The sequence below is a fragment of the Pristis pectinata genome, chromosome 32 (genome assembly GCF_009764475.1).
Source record: "Pristis pectinata isolate sPriPec2 chromosome 32, sPriPec2.1.pri, whole genome shotgun sequence".
In the NCBI taxonomy this organism is placed as follows: Eukaryota; Metazoa; Chordata; class Chondrichthyes; order Rhinopristiformes; family Pristidae; genus Pristis; species Pristis pectinata.
The window spans coordinates 5,696,015-5,713,559 of record NC_067436.1 but is presented as its reverse complement, the minus strand read 5'-3'; the positions used below and the strand labels follow the sequence as shown (position 1 = coordinate 5,713,559).

The 17,545-nt window shown below is 43.7% G+C and overlaps 1 protein-coding gene across 1 annotated transcript in view; it reads left to right on the top strand.

Annotated features, from left to right (window-relative positions):
* Positions 1 to 3,157: 3,157 nt before the first annotated feature.
* The window catches only part of LOC127585219 (zinc finger protein 609-like), a 160,374-nt gene continuing 145,986 nt past the window's right edge, over positions 3,158 to 17,545 (top strand). Inside the window, 1 exon segment of the mRNA XM_052042489.1 lies at positions 3,158 to 3,297. The gene's annotated coding sequence lies outside the window, so the exon portion shown is untranslated.

Sequence of the window (17,545 nt, the reverse complement as noted above, 5' to 3'; positions counted from 1 at the left end):
GGTGTTGATTACTATGTTTTTGTGGTTACACCTTGGGTAACCCAGCAATGGATGAGATACAAGGTTCCCCAGCTGGTTTATCCTGTCCCTCAGTTGTTTTGCGCCTTTCTCATCTACATTTCCACGGTTGATTGTTGAACCTAAATTTTTGTTCTTGACTCCATTCTGGGCTCTGTCCCTCCTCCAGTTTGGATCTGCCTTTTTCGCCAACTTGCTCGTCAGAGGTGAGTTTTTTTCCTTCTTTATTCCATTCTGGATTTTTCTCGTCCACTGCGCTCTCCATTCCCTTCAGCTCGGTGCAGTGAAGCTCCGATAGTCCAGCAGTCTCAGGATGTTGGGTGGTGCTGGACTGGCAGATTTTCCAAACTATTGGATGTTATTCATATTAAACCCCCAATATATTTTCATATTGTTTTTTTTTAGATGTTACGTAGTGGTATAATAAATTTTTCAGTGAGCCTGTTGAGATTAAAGGAAATGCAGGAAATGGGGCCTTGGTGAGTTTAAAGGGTATTGGCTTATCATTGTCACTTGTACCGAGGTACAGTGAAAAACTTGTCTTGCATACTGATCGTACAGATCAATTCATTACACAGTGCATTGGGGTAGTACAGGGTAAAAACAATAACAGAATGCAGAGTAAAGTGTCACAGCTACAGGGAAGTGCATTGCAGGTAGACAATAAGATGCAAGGTCAAACAAGATAGATTGTGAGGTCAAGTGGGATAACCTGCAGATCTCAGATCAGGATTTCCGAACAATCAGGTAGCGGATTATCAGAACTTCACTGTGCCAGTACCCCCACCTTGTCTAAACTCATCTGTTCTGGAAACCTTTGCTGACCCTCTGTCACCTCCAGATCCGACTATTCTTCCTCACCCAGCCTCCAATGCAAGTGGCTCTGTGTAAAGAAACAGCTCAGGTTTTCAGGGTGTGCTTCTGTGGGAGAGTCACTAACTGTAGAACGAAGTCCATGGTGTTCCCAGTCATTTCATACAGTAAACCTCAGCTCCTCCACCTGCATCCTGACCCACACCAAGTCCCATTCACTTACAGCTCTGTGTACGTTGAACTAATTCACCTACCACTGTTTACATTCCACAACAGGGTGAGGTCAAATGCAAACCAGACGAACAGCACATCATATTCCACCTGGGCAATCTCCAGCCCAATGGCATGGACAGTGAATTCTCCAATCTCAGGTAACCTGCACCCCTTCTGTTCCTTCTTCTCTCCTTCTGAACCACCCAAGTCCTCTCACACACACTCTTTCCACCCCCAGCCCCCTGTAACCCAGTTTCTCCCCCCCCCCATTCCCCAGTTACTCCCCCCTGTTCCCCAGTTCCACCCGCCTGTCACCCACACACTGGGTCCCCTATCCCCTGCCCCTACTGTTCCTGTCCACCCGCCATCCTTCCCCCATCTGGTTCCACTTTTCTTATCAGATTTCACCATCTGCACCCCGGTGCTGTCTCCACCAATCACCTCCCAGCCTCTGTCACTGTCTCCACCCCTCCCTCCCCCACCTGGCTCCATCTGTCCATCATCCCCCTCCCCACTCGCATCCACCTATTGCTTACCAGCTTCTGCCTCACCCCTGCCCCTCACCGCTTTACGCTGGCTACCTCCCCTCTACACTCTCAGTCCTGACGTCGGGCCTCGACATGAGACGTCGACCATCCCTCTGCCTCCATAGATGCTGCCTGACCCACTGCGTTCCTCCAGCAACTCGTTGTTTTCATTCTCATCATTGTTTTTAAATCTATCCATAATCTTTCACATTCCTACCAGCAATCCCATCCTGCCCAGCCAACCCACCCCCCTATTCTGGCCAATCCCCTCCCCCTGTGATTTTCAGTCCTCTCAACTTAACCCTCACCACAGCTCTCTTCTCCTTTAACTCTCTGACCGAGGTTTTGGTCGCCTCTACTCAAGAATCTTGGTGTCAGATGTTCCCCGCTGCCACTCCTTTAGTTGACCTGAAACAGTTTTCTGTGCTAAAGGTGTTTTGTTGATTCAACTTGTTATTGCAATTTCTCTGTAATTTGCCTTAAAATCATAAACTGCTGGAAACCCTCAGAAGGTCAGGTAGGATCTGTGGAAAGAGAAACAGAGTCAACATTTTGAGTCCGAGACCATTCTCCTGACATTCCCTCCATGTCACAGAGCCATAGAGTTATACAGCACAGAAACAGGCCCTTTGGCCCGACTCTTCCATGCTGACCAACTTACCTACCTCAGCTAGTCCCTCTTTCCTGTGTTTGGCCCATATCCCTCTAAACCTTTCCTATCCGTGTCCCTCTATTTCCTTCAACTTTGCCCACCCCGCATATTCTTTCTTCTCCCCATTCCCATTGGGCAGAAGATACAAAAGCTTGAGAACATGTACCACCAGGCTCAAGGACAGCTTCTATACCACTGTTGTAAGACTCTTTAATGGACCTCTTATACGATTAAGATGAATTCCTGATCCCTCAATCTCTCTTATCATGGCTCTTGCACCTTATTGTCTACCTACACTGCATTTTCCCTGTAACTATAACACCATATTCTGCATTCTGTTATTGCATTTCCCTTTGTATTACCTTGATGTACTTATGTTTTGAAATAATCTGTATGGATGGTATTCAAAACAAAAGCTTTTCACTGTATCACATATCACAACATATTACCACTTGAGACTCTCTGCCGCTAAATCCTGCTTTGGATCTTCACAGCCTACAGCAGCACTCCGGCTCTTCCCAGCTCCTACGCCAGGCCTCTTCAAATTTTCTCCTGCTTTCGCTCCGGGTTCACTCCGTCTCATAATCCGCTCCGGGTTTTCCTCCGGTCCAAATCCGAGTTTTCAGCGCCCCAGCTCGGGTTTTACTCGGCCTTCGCTCCGTTCCGGGTTCCGTGGCGGGGTTTGCGCCGCTTCGCAGCCTGCTCCGAGTTTTGTTGGGCGCCGCTCCGGGTTTTGGCTGCGGCCTCGCCAGTGCATCAGTCCTTCGCCTCGGGGACTGCTCGGATCCGGGAGAGACGAGCGAAGCCGGGATCGGGCCCGAGCGCGGCCCCGCAGCGGCGCAGTCTGATCCGGCCCAGGGCCGGCTTCCCCAGCGAGGGGCCTCCAGCTCCCTCACACCCCACCATCTCCAGCCGCTGTCGGAGCCCACCCTCGGTGCCGGGGGTGGTGAGATGGCCGCGATCCGGTGAAGGCGGGGGGAGCCGCTCCGCTCCCGGGGCCTCAGCCCTGCCCCCGGGGCCTCCGCCGGGACCCGCGCCGCGTCGATGAGCCTGGAGCCTGGCTGCCGTCCCCGGGTAAGCAGCTTCCCCTTCTTGCCCCGGGGCCTGGGCCCCAGCTGACGGGAGGAATCCCTTTGTTCGAGGCCGGGGTGAGGGAGGGGAAGGGGGGGCCTGTCGGGCCCGATCCCCCCACTCTCTCCCTCCCCCCCCCGGGGGCTCAATTAACGGGCTGCCCCGGGGGAAGGTGGGGGGCAGTGTCGGTGACAGGTGGTTGGGAGTTCGGGGGGGCGGGTGGAAGATGTTGGGCCGTGAGGCGCCGAGCCGGATCTCGGCAGCCCCTGGAGCCGGCACATGGTGTGAGGTGAGAGCGGGCAGCAGCAGGAAGATGTTCGGGGTGAGGGACACCCCGACCCTCCCCAAATAAACCCCGGCTGCCCCGCCCGGCCGCTGGCCGGCTCCGGCTCCCAGACCCGGATTGGCTTGGCAGGAAGCATTGAACACCGAGCGGAGGCATTGTTGTGGTGCCCGAGCCCCAGCACTGGCACTCAGCGAGCAGACAGAGTCCCTTCTGTTAAATTGAGTCTCATTTATTGTCTGTTTGCTTATCCCTCCCTCTTTCCATGTTGCTTGGTGCCTTGGTGCACTTGGCTCAGTTACAGCACCCTCTGAGTCAGATGATTGTGATTCAAACCTTGCTCCAAGAGACCAGGGCAGACCGTCCAGTTTGGATTCTGTAGAAAGTGAACAAAATGTTAAGTGTTGAAGGTTCTTGCGCAGATGAATGTTTGAAGGTGAATCTTTTCCTCTTACCACTGTGATTTCTTTTTAAACTTGGTTTACAAATTGATTTTTACAAATGGGGCCAAGGGCCAAGTTAAAGGTTTTTGGTGGTTGGTGGGGGGGGGGGGGGGAGGTGTTCTGGACCTTGGGAATACTTAGGGATCTGCCTCAGTTTTAGGTTACGATGCCTCGTGTCAGCCTTGACTTGGTAATAACACCTTCACCTCTGTGTGAACATTAAGTTCAAGTTCTACTTCAGAGACTCCAGCACATAATCTTGGCTGTTATTCCACTTGCTGATGTTGACATTCAGATGAGATTTTAAACCAAGGCTTCACCTGCCTGCTAGGTGGGTGTAAACAAAAAAAATGTTCAGCATTGTTTTGAAGGCTTGAGGAATTCTACTGACCTCCGGGTAACACCTAATGATCTAGTTGCTGTAGGGATTTCTAAAAGTACTTTCTGACTGTAAAATGACCTGAGATTTTGAATGGATTGGATTGGTTTATTATTGTCACATGTACTGAGGTACAGTGAAAAGCTTTTGTTTGTGGCACTATTATAAATGTAAGCTTATTGTTAATGCAACATTTCCGGACTTAAGTGTCTCTTTAAATGCATTTTGCTGTATGCGGAATGTAATTTGCGAAGCATTTGTCAAAACATTTAAGGATTGGAGTTAACAGTAGCACTGTAGTCTTGTTGGTAGCAGATTGGATTAGAGGATGCCCCAGATTGGTTGATGTCATGCTAGAACTGAGTGATCCCACAAATCTGCCCACTGGACAGCTGTTGATGTGAGTCAGCCTCAGTACTCTCCACTTGTTCACTGGGTTTTTATCTGGACTAGTTAGAGAGCTTGTCTGTTGGCAGCAGTTCTTGTGGTGTCACCTATCTGGTAGTCTTCCATTTATAATCAAACATGAGGAATGTTTGCTAATTGAAGCTCTTTAGCAAATGCACAAAGTTAATATTATGCTCTAAATTTTTAGCATTTGGATAATCTATATGGAAAAGGGGAGGGAGTTTTAGTTGTCAATTTCCATTGATTACATCCAGAGGTTTTCATGCAGTTGATGTTTATGTTGTAGTTACTGATGGTGTTTTCTCACTTGGTAAACTTGCTTTGATTGTCAAGGTCATTAATCCATCATTGTTGATCTCATCACATGTCAGACACATGAAGTGTGTGTTGGTTGATTACCACATGAAAGCATTGAACCAATTGAAGACTGGGACTGCCTGTGTGACTTCAGTTAGGACGGTGCAGACTGGATTAAGGAGGATAGTTGGCAAACACTTTGGGCAGCCAGTGAGCTGTACCAGGAGTCCATGTCCCTGGTATTTGCTAAGGATGAGATGAGACTTTGCAGTGATTTCTCCTGAAGCCAAACAGCCAGTTACTGTGCATTGTTACTGATTATGGACATCTGCCATATGTGATGGCAAAAAGCAACAGTACATCAGGGGAGGGTCAATACTCAAAAAGGAAAGGGGTGTGATACAAAGCAAGGCAAGAAAAAATAACAAAAGGATCAAATGTGGATTTTAATAGATTACATTGACTGCATTTTTGCTGAATTACTCAAACTGAACTCCAATAAAGGATGTGTTACTGATGTCTTGCATGGCAGCTGCCTGAATGTGAAAATCACACTTGGGCTCATAAAAGCTTAGTGGTGGATGTTGAGAAAACAATGAAAAATATAATTGCAGGTAATCAAGCACCTGCTTTTCAAAAAAAAAGTTGGCATATCAGCATCCAGGAAATGGTACAGATTGCACCTGTGGGGTCAACAACATCACTTGCTGCTCACACTAAACACATTGTCCAGTAAATCAAACAAATCAGTGCATTTGATCCCTGCCCTGCCTAGCATTGTTGAGTGTTTTCATTGCGCTGGTTCTACTTCCTCAGTGCATCAAATTTAAAATCTTCGTACATATACGATATCCATGTTCCACCTGTCCCTGTAATCTTCAACTTTGCACCTTTGACTGGGCTCCCAACTTCTGATTTACTTTTTATGGCAGAACCTTCAGCTGTTTTAGCTGCACTGCAGACTGGTTAGGCTAACAATGGTGGAGCCAAACTTTGACACTGTGCTGGATAAAGTTGTAATTTGGAAAAATATAGGTAATAAATCTGTTATCATTTATTAAAAGCAAGGCTGCTTTACTAGATTGCATTCTTTGCTGAAGTAACGGAGAGAGTTGATGTGTATTTTGGACTTTCGAAAAGGAACTTGATGAAGTGCCAGCACGTAATAGACCTGTTAACAAAGGCCATGAAGGGGCAGTGGCAGCTGCGTCAAAACTGGGTTAAAGAACAGAGTGGTGGAAAACGGTTGGCTTTCAGTTTGGAGGTGGACAGTGGTGTTGCTCAGGAATTGATGCTGAAGCAGGAAATGTGGACATTCTCAGCGGGTCATGTCTAATCTCACAAAGAAGTCTGATGGACATCAGGTCTCAATTCTGATGGAAAGTCAACAATATGAAATGTTGAACAACACAAGATGCTGGAGGAACTCAGCGGGTCAGGCAGCATCTACAGAGGGAAAGGACAGTCGACGTTTAGGGTCGAGACCCTTCATCTGGACCCAATTGTCCGTTTCCCTTCACAGATACTGCCTGCCCTGCTGAGTTCCTCCAGCAATTTGTGTGTTGCTCCAGATTCCAGCACCTGCAGTCTCTTGTATCTCCATGTGAAATGCTGCCTTGGCCTTTGGGTAGTGTTTTGTTGGTAATCCATAATCCAGTATTTTGTGGTGTAGATTTCCAACTTTGCAGCATTTTCTTTTATATTTGTGACATGATGTTCAGAATTCAAACACTTTAAGCAGTGTCATACACTCCAGGAGCTCGTGGATTGCCTAAATGGATAAATATGTGCCATAATATGTAACGCAGAGAATTAAATGTGCATTCTTCCCACCCTGGTTTCTGTTGTTAATACGCCCTTCGCTTTCACCATTGGTGACGGTTGTCTTAATGGAATGGATTCTTGTAACTTTATGAAGTTCTGATCTCCTCCTCATTTTGAAGGATATTAAAATGTACAACAGGTGTATAAAGACGGTGCCCAAATTGAGAGGTTACGGGGGGAAAAAAATGATCTCTTTTCTCTTGAAAAGCTGAAACCTATTAGTCATCTTTAAGATTATGAACGAATTTATAAGGGTAGACAGTGATGTTTCCATCTATGGGGAAGGGCAAAACTCAGGGCTATAAATAGAAGGTTTAATAGAATAAATGCGAAAATCCAATTGGTAATTCAGGAAATACTTCCTTACTCGGAATTTCATACCACTGGTAGTTTTTGCATGGATACGTTTAAGGATTTATGTAAACAGGGAAAAAAGGAATGGATTCATGGAGTTAGATATAAGAAAGATGGGAGGAAATGTGTGTGGAGCAGAAATACTGGCATTTCCATTTGGATCAAATGGCTTGCTTTTCTTATTGTGCTATTTTGCTGTGAACTACTTGGCTTTTGGGAATCAAGGGAAGTGTCAGTTCTGTTTTTTTTCCCCCTCCCGTACACCCTGCCTTCCATTACTCTCACCCAGGAGAAAATGCTTACCCTATGAATGTCAAAAGGACCATTGTTTGTAACAGCACAGCAGTGTTTTTGTAGTCCATTTATTTCTGGATTGATCTTTGCTTTTTAACAAAAGCCAAGCAGACTCAGTTTGTTATGAAATAAAGCTACTGAAGTGGCTACCCATTAGAAACATTTATTTCCTCTTTTATATATAGATTTGAGATCACCGTTTAAATCCCCATAAACTGAGAGGGAGGATACCATCACTGAGCTTTAATGACTATGCCCATGTTACTGCTGTTACAGGAGCTGGGAAGTCTACGATAATAGTCCAAACTGTTTATTCAACTCGTTGTGGGGAAACACCTGCTCTTTGATTTGGAAAATATACCATCTGGGGAGCTGTGGCCTTGGACAATGTATTGTCATTCTGTGCTAAAGCCTGCATTTAAACCTGTTTTCCAACATGAATCACTGTTATGCATTGAAAGTGCTTGGAACATAAACATTGTGACTTGCATATAATAAGATGCATTTTCACCCTACCTGAATGTAAGAAGAAATGTAAATCATACAATTGTTTTTCTGGAGGAGATCATTTGACTCATTGAGCCCATGATGGCTTGGTGTGGAGGAAACAGTTCAGTCCCATTTCTCACTCTTTCCCTGTTGCCCTGTAAGTTACTTCCCATCTAATATCTTTTTCCCCTATGAAAACCCTAATTCACTCTGTTTCAGACAACAGATTCCACAAATTAACTGAAGTGATCATAACTAAGGTTTTAAATTTTTATTTCTTATCTAATATGTTTAGTATCACCCAATCAAGGTAACTTTCAAGCTTTTAATGAATCAACTGTTGAAGTAAAGGGACTAGGGGATATCACAGAATAAATGCTAGACTTCCATCTCTGGTACGTAATGTTCAAACTCGGTTTAAAATGATGAGCTTAATTTATCCTTTGTCTTCTGCTGAGCTATGAGGGTTTGGCGAAATGAGTTTGGCAGTCTCCCTGCATGCCTGCAGCTTCTACTGAGCTCTAATACGAGCTGATCCTAACAGCACTAAATGGGCATGTTCACTGAGTCTCTAGGGTGATCTGGGTGGGATATAAATAAAAGAACACCATTAGGTGTTTAGGCTGATGGACAATGTGAAGGCAGAGCTGATGGTGCTTTACCAGGCATTGGTTAACAGACAAACAATGAAGAGTAGGAATAAGTGAGCCATTTTGAGTTGGGAGGCTGCAACTAGTGTGGTGTCACAGGGATTGGTGCTGAAGCCCCAGCTGTTCTCAATCTATATTACTGATCTAGATGAGGGGATCAAGTTTAATCTGTCCAAGTTTGCTGAAAATACAAATACAAGTGGCAGTGTGGGTTGTGAGGATGGTGCAAAGAAGCATTGGGGGATGTAAAGAGCCTAATAAATGGGTAAGGAAATGACAGATAGAATACATAATGGAGAAAATAGACATGCATTTTTTTAAATGACAAGATTTGAAAGATGTTGGTGTTCACAGAGATCTGGGTGTCCTTGTACAGAAATCGCTGAAAATTACAGGTACAGGAAGCAATTGGGAAAGTAAATAGTATGTTGGACTTTATTGGAAGACATTGGAGGAGCTCAGCGGGTCAGGCAGTATCTGTGGAGGGAAATGGACAGTTGATGTTTCGGGTCGAGACCCTTCATCTGACCTTCATCCAGTCCAGATGAAGGGTCGCGACCCGAAAGTTGACTGTCCACTTCCAGTCCATGTGAAGGGTCACAACTGGAAATGTCAACTGTCCATTTCCCTCCACAGATGCTGCCATCTTGTTTGTTGCTTCAGATTCCAGCATCTGGTCTCTTATGTCTCCTTTATTGGAAGAGGATTTGAGTATGAGTAGATTTGTCTTGTTCAAATTATGTAGGGCCTTAGTGAGATCACAGCTGGAATATTGTATCCTGGTCTGGTTTCCCTACCTAAGAAAGTATATTTAAGTGATGGCAGGAGAGATTAAGCAGACTTGAAAGCTGAGAGATGATCTCATTGAAACATAGAAGATGATCTGTAACAAGTGGTGTACCACAGGATTGGTGCTGGGACCTTTGTCGTTTGTAATATACAAATGACTTGGGTGAGAACATAGGGGGTATGATTAGTAAGTTTGCAAATGACGCAAAAATTGGTCGAGTCAGATAGTGAAGAAGGTTGTTTAAAGATACAGCAGGGCATAGATCAGCTAGAGAGCCGGGCAGAGTGGTGGCAAAACAAGTGTGAGGTAATGCACTTTGGGAGGTCAAATTCTGGTAGGACATAGAATAAATGGTAGGGATCTTGGGAGCGTTGATGTACAGAGAAGTCTTGGGCTGCAAGTCCATACCTCCCTGAACGTGGGGACAGAGGTGGATAGGGTAGTAAGAAAATGGCATGTTTTTAAGAAAAGGCTGAGGCATTGTATAAGAGTTGGGTTGTCATGTTGTAGTTGACACAACGGTGGTAAGGCTGCACTTAGAGTATTGTGTATCGTTCTGGTTGCCACACTATGGGAACGATGTGATAGCAATAGATAGGGTGCATAAGAGATTCACCAGATTGACTGGAATGGAGGGCTGTAGTTAGGCTGGGTTTATTCTCACTGGAATGTAGGAGGCAGAGGGGTGACTTTATAGAGGTTCACAAAATCATGAGGATCAGAGATTGGATTGATGGTCAAAATCTTTTTCCCATGGCAGGGGAGTCTAAAACTAGAGGGCACAGGTTTAAGGTGAGAGGATAGATATTTAAAGGAGATCTGAGGGGTAAGTTTTTCATACAGAGGACAGTGAATATTTAGATTGAGCTGCCAGAGGAGGTGGTGGAGGCAGATACTATTACAGTGTTTCAAAGTCATTTGGACAGGGACTTAGATAGGAAAGGACTAGAGGGATACGGGCCTAATGCAGGCAAATTGGATTAGCGTAGATAAGCGTCACTATTGGCATGGACAAGGTGGGCTGTGAGAACCCACTTCTGTGCTGTACATTTTTGTAATTCTATGATTCTTCTGGGGCTGACAGACTAGATAAGGGATAATGTTTTCCCTGGTTGTCTAAAAACCAGTGACACAGTCTCAAAATGAGCTGTTTGTGACAGAGATGAGAAAAAAATCTCTTCACCCTGATGGTAGTGAATCTTCCCAAAATACTGTGGAGGCTCATTTTTGTAATATATTCAAAACAGAAATTGATAGATATTTGAAAACTAAGGGAATCAATGAATGCGAGGTTAATACAGGAAAGTGGTGCTGAGGTAAAAGATCATCCATGATCTTACTAAATGTCTCAGCAGTCATGAGGGGCAAAATAGCCTTAATATTGTATTTTTCAAGTGCTCTTCTGACTGTGTTCTTGCAACCATTGATGGCTGACTAACTGATATAAAGCTTGGACCATCAATGTAATTTTCAAACTCAACCTAAACACCCTCTCTTTTTTTATCCAGAGTACAGCTAATGCTGCATTGCTCAGTCTAAGCTATTGGTGACCTCACTTGAAGTGATATTCTGGTTAGTGAGTAAGTTAAGCATATAACCATACTCCATAATATTAGATGGAACCAGAGCACAAGAGGCTCTGGTTGAGCATAATCTGATTTAGACCAGTTGTGTTGAATAATATCTGTTTCTAGAATCTATGACGCTCTGTGTAATGGACTTGTCATTTGGTATTCAGCATCTGTTGTATCTTTATAGACTACCCCATGCCTTTTTCACTTCCTTTTTGGCAAATGTGACTCCATTCCCACTTTACATCTTTCCATCATATTTCATCTGCTATTCTACCTATTCCTGTATTTTGTCAATAATTACTGTCCTTGTGCTTCTGATTCCAGCGCCACTCCTGGTTTGGTAAATGCAAAGTTGACAAATTTGCATTGGGGTTTGGAATACAAATCATTAACGTAAATTACTAACTATAATAGTCCCAGCACAGATCCTAGAAGTATCTGTGACGGAGCAGACTCGATGGGCCAAATGGCCTACCTCTGCTCCTTTGTCTTGTGATCTAACTGGGTCAGACTCCTGTGTGGAAAAAGAATACCCATAATTTCCACCCTTCGTTCAGTTTTACCTTGAATCTTTGATGACTTAAACTTGGTATCTACTTACATGGAACTTTGTATAAATCGACATTCAACACTGTCTGAATCCATTTTGACTACTGTTTTAACATACAGTGTTTTGTGAACTAATCTGCTAGTCAGCATTTCAAGTATTCCATTATTTTACATGAGATGGAGGCAAAAACAATATTCTGATTTTTCTATCCATATCCTTTTATGTGCTCACCCCTGTAGTCTTCTATAATCGCCTGAGATTTTTGCAACCTTGATCTGGAATTCTAACCCTAAACTTTTACCCCTTTCTCCTCCTTTGAGATACTCTAATTATACCTCTGACTAAGCCTTTCATCAATAACTTGCAATCTCTTTCTAACTCCTCTGTAAAAACAAAAACTTTATACTTGTTAATGGCTTGGGATGATGCACCCAGTGCGCCAAGCTAAGGACTTGGAGTTCAATATGTAATGAATGCAAATTATTTTTGAGACACTAAGCTTCTGCATTTCTGGTCTCTAGGGCATCTAGGTGTCCTTTCCTCCACAATTGGCAGCTATGTTTCTTCAGCTGTTTAAATCCTTGGCTCTGTATTTCTTTCCCTAAAACTCTTCCACCTCTCTATCTCTATTTAGGTCAAATCGTAAAATCCAGCTCTGACCAAGCTTTTTGTCACTTGTTCCAACACCCTCGTCTGTATCACATTTTGTCTGATACATAGCACAGTACTGGCCCTTCAGCCCACGATGTGCCAACCAATATAAAACTACTCCACGATCAATTTAAATCTTCCCTCCTACACAGCCCATGACCCTCCATTTTTCTTGCATCCATGCACCTAGCTAAGTATTTTAAATGTCCCTATTGTATCAGCCTCTACCACCACCCCCGGCAGTGCGTTCCAGGCACCCACCACTCTCTGTGTGGGGGAAAAAAAACCTACCTTTGACATCTCCCCTAAACTTTCCTCCACTCAGCTTATACAGATAACACCCTTGTGAAACACCTTGGACTCTTTTACAGCATTAAAGCCACAATACAAACATGATGTTGAATAAATTCTATTTGGTAAATTGAACAATGTAAAATGACTGGATAATGTGTAATTTTTTTTTGTAGAGTCATAGATTTATACAGCACAAAACATCAGCCCAACCTGTCTGTGCCGACCAGGGTGCCTTCCTGAGCTAGTCCTGTTTGCCTGCATTTGGCCCATATCCCTCTAAACCTTTCCTATCCGTGAACCTATCCAAATGTCTTTTAAAAATTCTACCCACCTCTGCCACCTCGTTCCATATACCCCCCACGCTCTGTGTGGAAAAACTTTGCCTTTAGGGTCCCTTTTAAATTCTGCCCTCCCCCCCCCCACAAACCTATGCCCTCTAGTTTTAGACTCCCCTACCCTAGGAAAAAGACTTTGACCATCCCCCTTATCTATACTCCTCATGATTTTATATATCTGTATAAGGTCACCCCTCAGCCTCCTTCGCTCCAGGGAAACTAATCCCAGCCTATCCAGTCTCTCCTTATCTCGAACCCTCCAGTCCCGGCAACATCCTTGTGTTTTTGCTGGGGCATCTATTTTTGTTGCACAAATGTTTCGAAGTTTCGCAGAGTTGCACAAACCCACCCTCACATTCCCAACCAAATTAGTCCCTTCCTGATACGTGAACTGAGCAGATTTCTGGAATGAAATAGTTGTTTTGTTTTTGCTTGACTTGTAAGGCAGGGCAGGGCCTGCCAGATGAAAGAGAATGGGTGTCCCCTGGAGTTTTAGCTCAGTTCTAGATAGATTTATTGCCTTCATCCTATAACTATATGATTTCAGTTGAGTGAGAGGTGGGGGAGATTAAAGAGTGTCTGCAGACTTAACCCATCTTGCCCCTTATACCCAAAGACTCAAGGATGGTAACCACCTGTGCACTCTGCCCAACATCAAGAGATGTAACTGACTGTGTCAAATTTGTCTCTCTGTGATAAATGAGTACTATTTTCCTGGAATCTTGTGCAACTCTGTTTATTAACTTTTCTTTGATAACAATTGGTGCTCCACAAGTTGTCTTCCTGGCTTCCTTAAGTATCCCAGGCTGTAAACACAGGAGTTGTCCATTCCAGGAATGGGTTAGCGTCACTCTGTCCTGTACCAAATATTCCAGTAACTCTTCCCTTTCTTGGGTGTCTCATGCATTATAGGATTATCAGGTTAGTATTCATTGATGCAAGGAGTATGACCAGAAAAAACATTAATATGACTTATCAACAATTTTCCCATCTTTACAAATTTACTCTCGTTATTGTGTGACAAACTTATAGTAGTGAAAGGGACAATAATACTTAGGATATTGATTAAAATAAATGAGTTGCGTAGATCATGTAGAATACATTGGAGAATTGGACAGTTTGACCCACCTACTACATATTAGAGCTTATGCTGCACATGAGCTTCCTTCCACCCCTCTTCAGCTAACTTTATCACTGTTACCTTCTAATCCTTTCTTCCTTGTGCTTACCTGGCCTTCATCTAAATTCCTTTATATCATTCACCTTAATTATTCTTCATGCGCGAGTTCCACACACTGAACACTCTGAATTTCTCATTGGATTTATTGATGACTATCTTAAAAAATGCCAAAGTGGCAAAGACTGCAGATGCTGGAAGTCTGAAATTAAAAAGGGAAAATGGTGGAAATACTCGTGGAACTTCAGTGGGGGTGAGGAACAGCCCTCGTTTCAGGTTGATGACCTTTCATTGAATACTGACCTGCTAAGTATTACCAGCATTGTTTTTATTTTAAACAATCCCTGGTTTGGTCTCCTAACAAGTGGAAAGAGTATTTTCACATATATCCTCTTTCAGGGTCTTGAGGACTCCTCTCAATTTTTTTTTGTAGAGAGTCTCAGTCTGTTTGATCTTTTCTGGTATAATTCCTGTAACTCCTTGAATCTTATCCAGTATATTTCTAAATCCTTTTCATTACATGGAGACCAGAATAGTGTTCAATATTTTGTGCAGACTTGCCAAGATTCCATACACGTTTAACACATACCTCACTTTTTCAATTTTGTTTCTCTGGCAATGATCCCTTGTGCTCTGTTATCTTTAAAGGCCTTGCTGACCCATCTCTGCTTTTAGTGATTTTTGTCCTTTAAGATAAGCCAGTTTACACTTCAGCAAATTAATTTGGTAGCTAGATTCCCAACCTACAGGATTACTAATTAATCGTAATTTTTTTTTGAGTTGTCCTCGTTACTAACGGTACAGTAGCTACTACTCTCACCTAGCCCACAACTCTTTGGGCCTTGTGCATATTTTGAAACTATACCTCCCAATTCCCAAGTCTAACTCATTGATGTAAATGATGAACAGCAGTGGTCCCAGCACCAATCCTTTCGGATCTTCTCTTCCCATTTTTGGATGTCTGAATGACCACCCTGAGCCATATCTTTTTGTGTCTATAACAAGCTTGTTGTTCATTCTACTACGTGTCCCTTGATTGAAATTTATTATGAAATATGATATTGAAGTCATTGTGAAAATCCAAATATATTACATATTACTGCATTACCCGTACCTTTTCTTTCTACTTCAAAGAATTTGTTTGAGGTTGGCCTTGCAAAGCTTGACCTTTCCACTTGAAATTTTGCTGACTATTCATTATATTTTTGATTTCTAGATTAAAGGTTATAGCATACCACAATATTAAAACTTAGCTGGCATTTCGGTTTTGTCAGCTGAACTGAACCTGGAGAAATCCCATCTGCTGGTGGGAAGGTTGGGACACCAAACCTCATCATGGACTTCACTTGGCTCTCACATGAAAGCTGCTGTGTCAATGTGCAAAGAGCATGGAGTTTGACTGATGTCCTAGTTACATTCCTTGCTGACCAAAATCTTTGTTTATCCCAAAACAAGATTATGTGTGCAAAATGGCTGCTGCCATTGCTTACATAATAGTGACTACAATTCAAAAGTAATCCATCGGCCTCGAGAAGTACATGTTACTTCTGGTGGTAAGGCCACCTTGACAATACTTCTCTATCTAGAAGGGTTGTAAAATTCCAGCGTTTCCCATTCCATTGCTATTCTTATTGAAATTGAAGGTGGTGGAGCATTATCCCAACGTGATGTAAGGTTTCGGCCTGATATGTCGACAGTTCCTTCCACCCACCCCCCAAGATGCTGCTTGACCCGCTGAGTTCCTCCAGCAGATTGTTTGTTGCTCCACTCACCCAACTGGCTGCTGGTTAAGTGAATAGGTGACTGTTACAGGTGAAAGCTTAAAATTAGAAATGCAGGGACACACGATACTTTTTGATTAGCTTGCTTATCCTTTCACGTGTCTTGTTCCCCCTCTGACTCTCCCCTAAGGTTTTAGTGCAAATGCTGTAAAGTTTCTCTCTATTTCTTGCTTGATGGTGATCTGCCTAAAAAACAATGCACATGGATGGCTAAACAGTGCAGGTCAATTTGCACCTGAAGAGAAAAATAGGCAAATGATTTGCACCTTGATAAGAAGTAGAAGAGTCATACATAGAGTTATGCAACCTTTCAACCCAACTCGTCCATGTCTTTCTGAGCCAGTCCCATTTGCCTCATATCCCTCCAAACCTTTCCTGTCCATGTACCTGAACAAATGCCTTTCAAACATTGTAATTCTACCCACCTCTACCACTTCATTTGGTAGCTCATTCCATGTACGCACCACTCTCTGTCTGGAAAACTTGCCCCTCAGATCCCCTTTAAATCTTTCCCTTCTCACGTTAAACCTATGCTTTTTAGTTTTAAACTTCCCAACCCTGGGAAAAAGACTGACAATCCACCTTATCTATGCCCCTAATGACTTTAAAAACCTCTGTAAGGTCACCCCTCAGCTTCCTTTGCTCCAGGGAAAACAGTCCCAGCCTATCCAGTCTCTCCTTTAACTCAAACCCTTCAGTCCCGGCAACATCTTTGTGAATTTTTTCTGTACCCTCTCCAGCTTAATCACATCCTACCTGATCTGGGGGACCAGAACTGCACACAATACTCCAAGTGTAGTCTCACCAATGTCTTGTACAGCTATAACATGACATCCCAACACTTGTTCTCAATGCCTGTCCGATGAAGTCAAGCATGTCATATGCCTTCACTGCCTTATCTACCTGTGCTGCTACTGTGCGGGAACTATGTACCTGTACCCCTATGTCTCTCTCTGTTCTACAACACTCACCAGGGCCCTGTCATTCACTGTGTATGCCCTGCACTGGTTTAACTTCCCAAAATGCATCACCTCACACTTGTTTGAGTTGCATTCCATCTGCCATTCCTTGGCCCACTTTCCCACTTGATCTAGATCTTGTTGTAGGCTTAGGTGATCTTCACTGTCCTCCACGCCACCAATTTTGGTGTAACATCCGTAAACTTTCATGCCACCTTCATTCTTATCCAAATCTGACTAAGCAACCGTGGTCCCAGCACCGATCCCTGTGGCACACCATTGGTCACAGAAACAACCCTCCACTACCGCCCTCTGACTCCTTCCACCAAGCCAATTTTGCATCCACTTAGTTAACCTTCTGGACCAGCCAGTCATGTGGGACCTTGTCGATGGCCTTGCTAATGTCCGTGTAGACAATCTCTACTGCCCTGTCCTCCTCAATCCTCTTGGTCACCTCTCCAAAAAACTCCATCAAATTTATGAGATTATTTCCTGCACACAAAGCACTATCCCTAGTCACTCCTGGCATTTCCAAAAGTAGATAATTGTACTCAATGAAGACCATTTAGTGCATTGGTGAGGACAAGTCAGCACGTAAAACAGCAGGGAAAAGGCAGGAGTTCAAATCTTGTGTCTTTCAATAAAGAAGCAACAGATGACTTAAAATTGCCTAAGGGTGGGTTTTAAATGCTAGAGTAAGGGTTAATGTATTCTCTGTG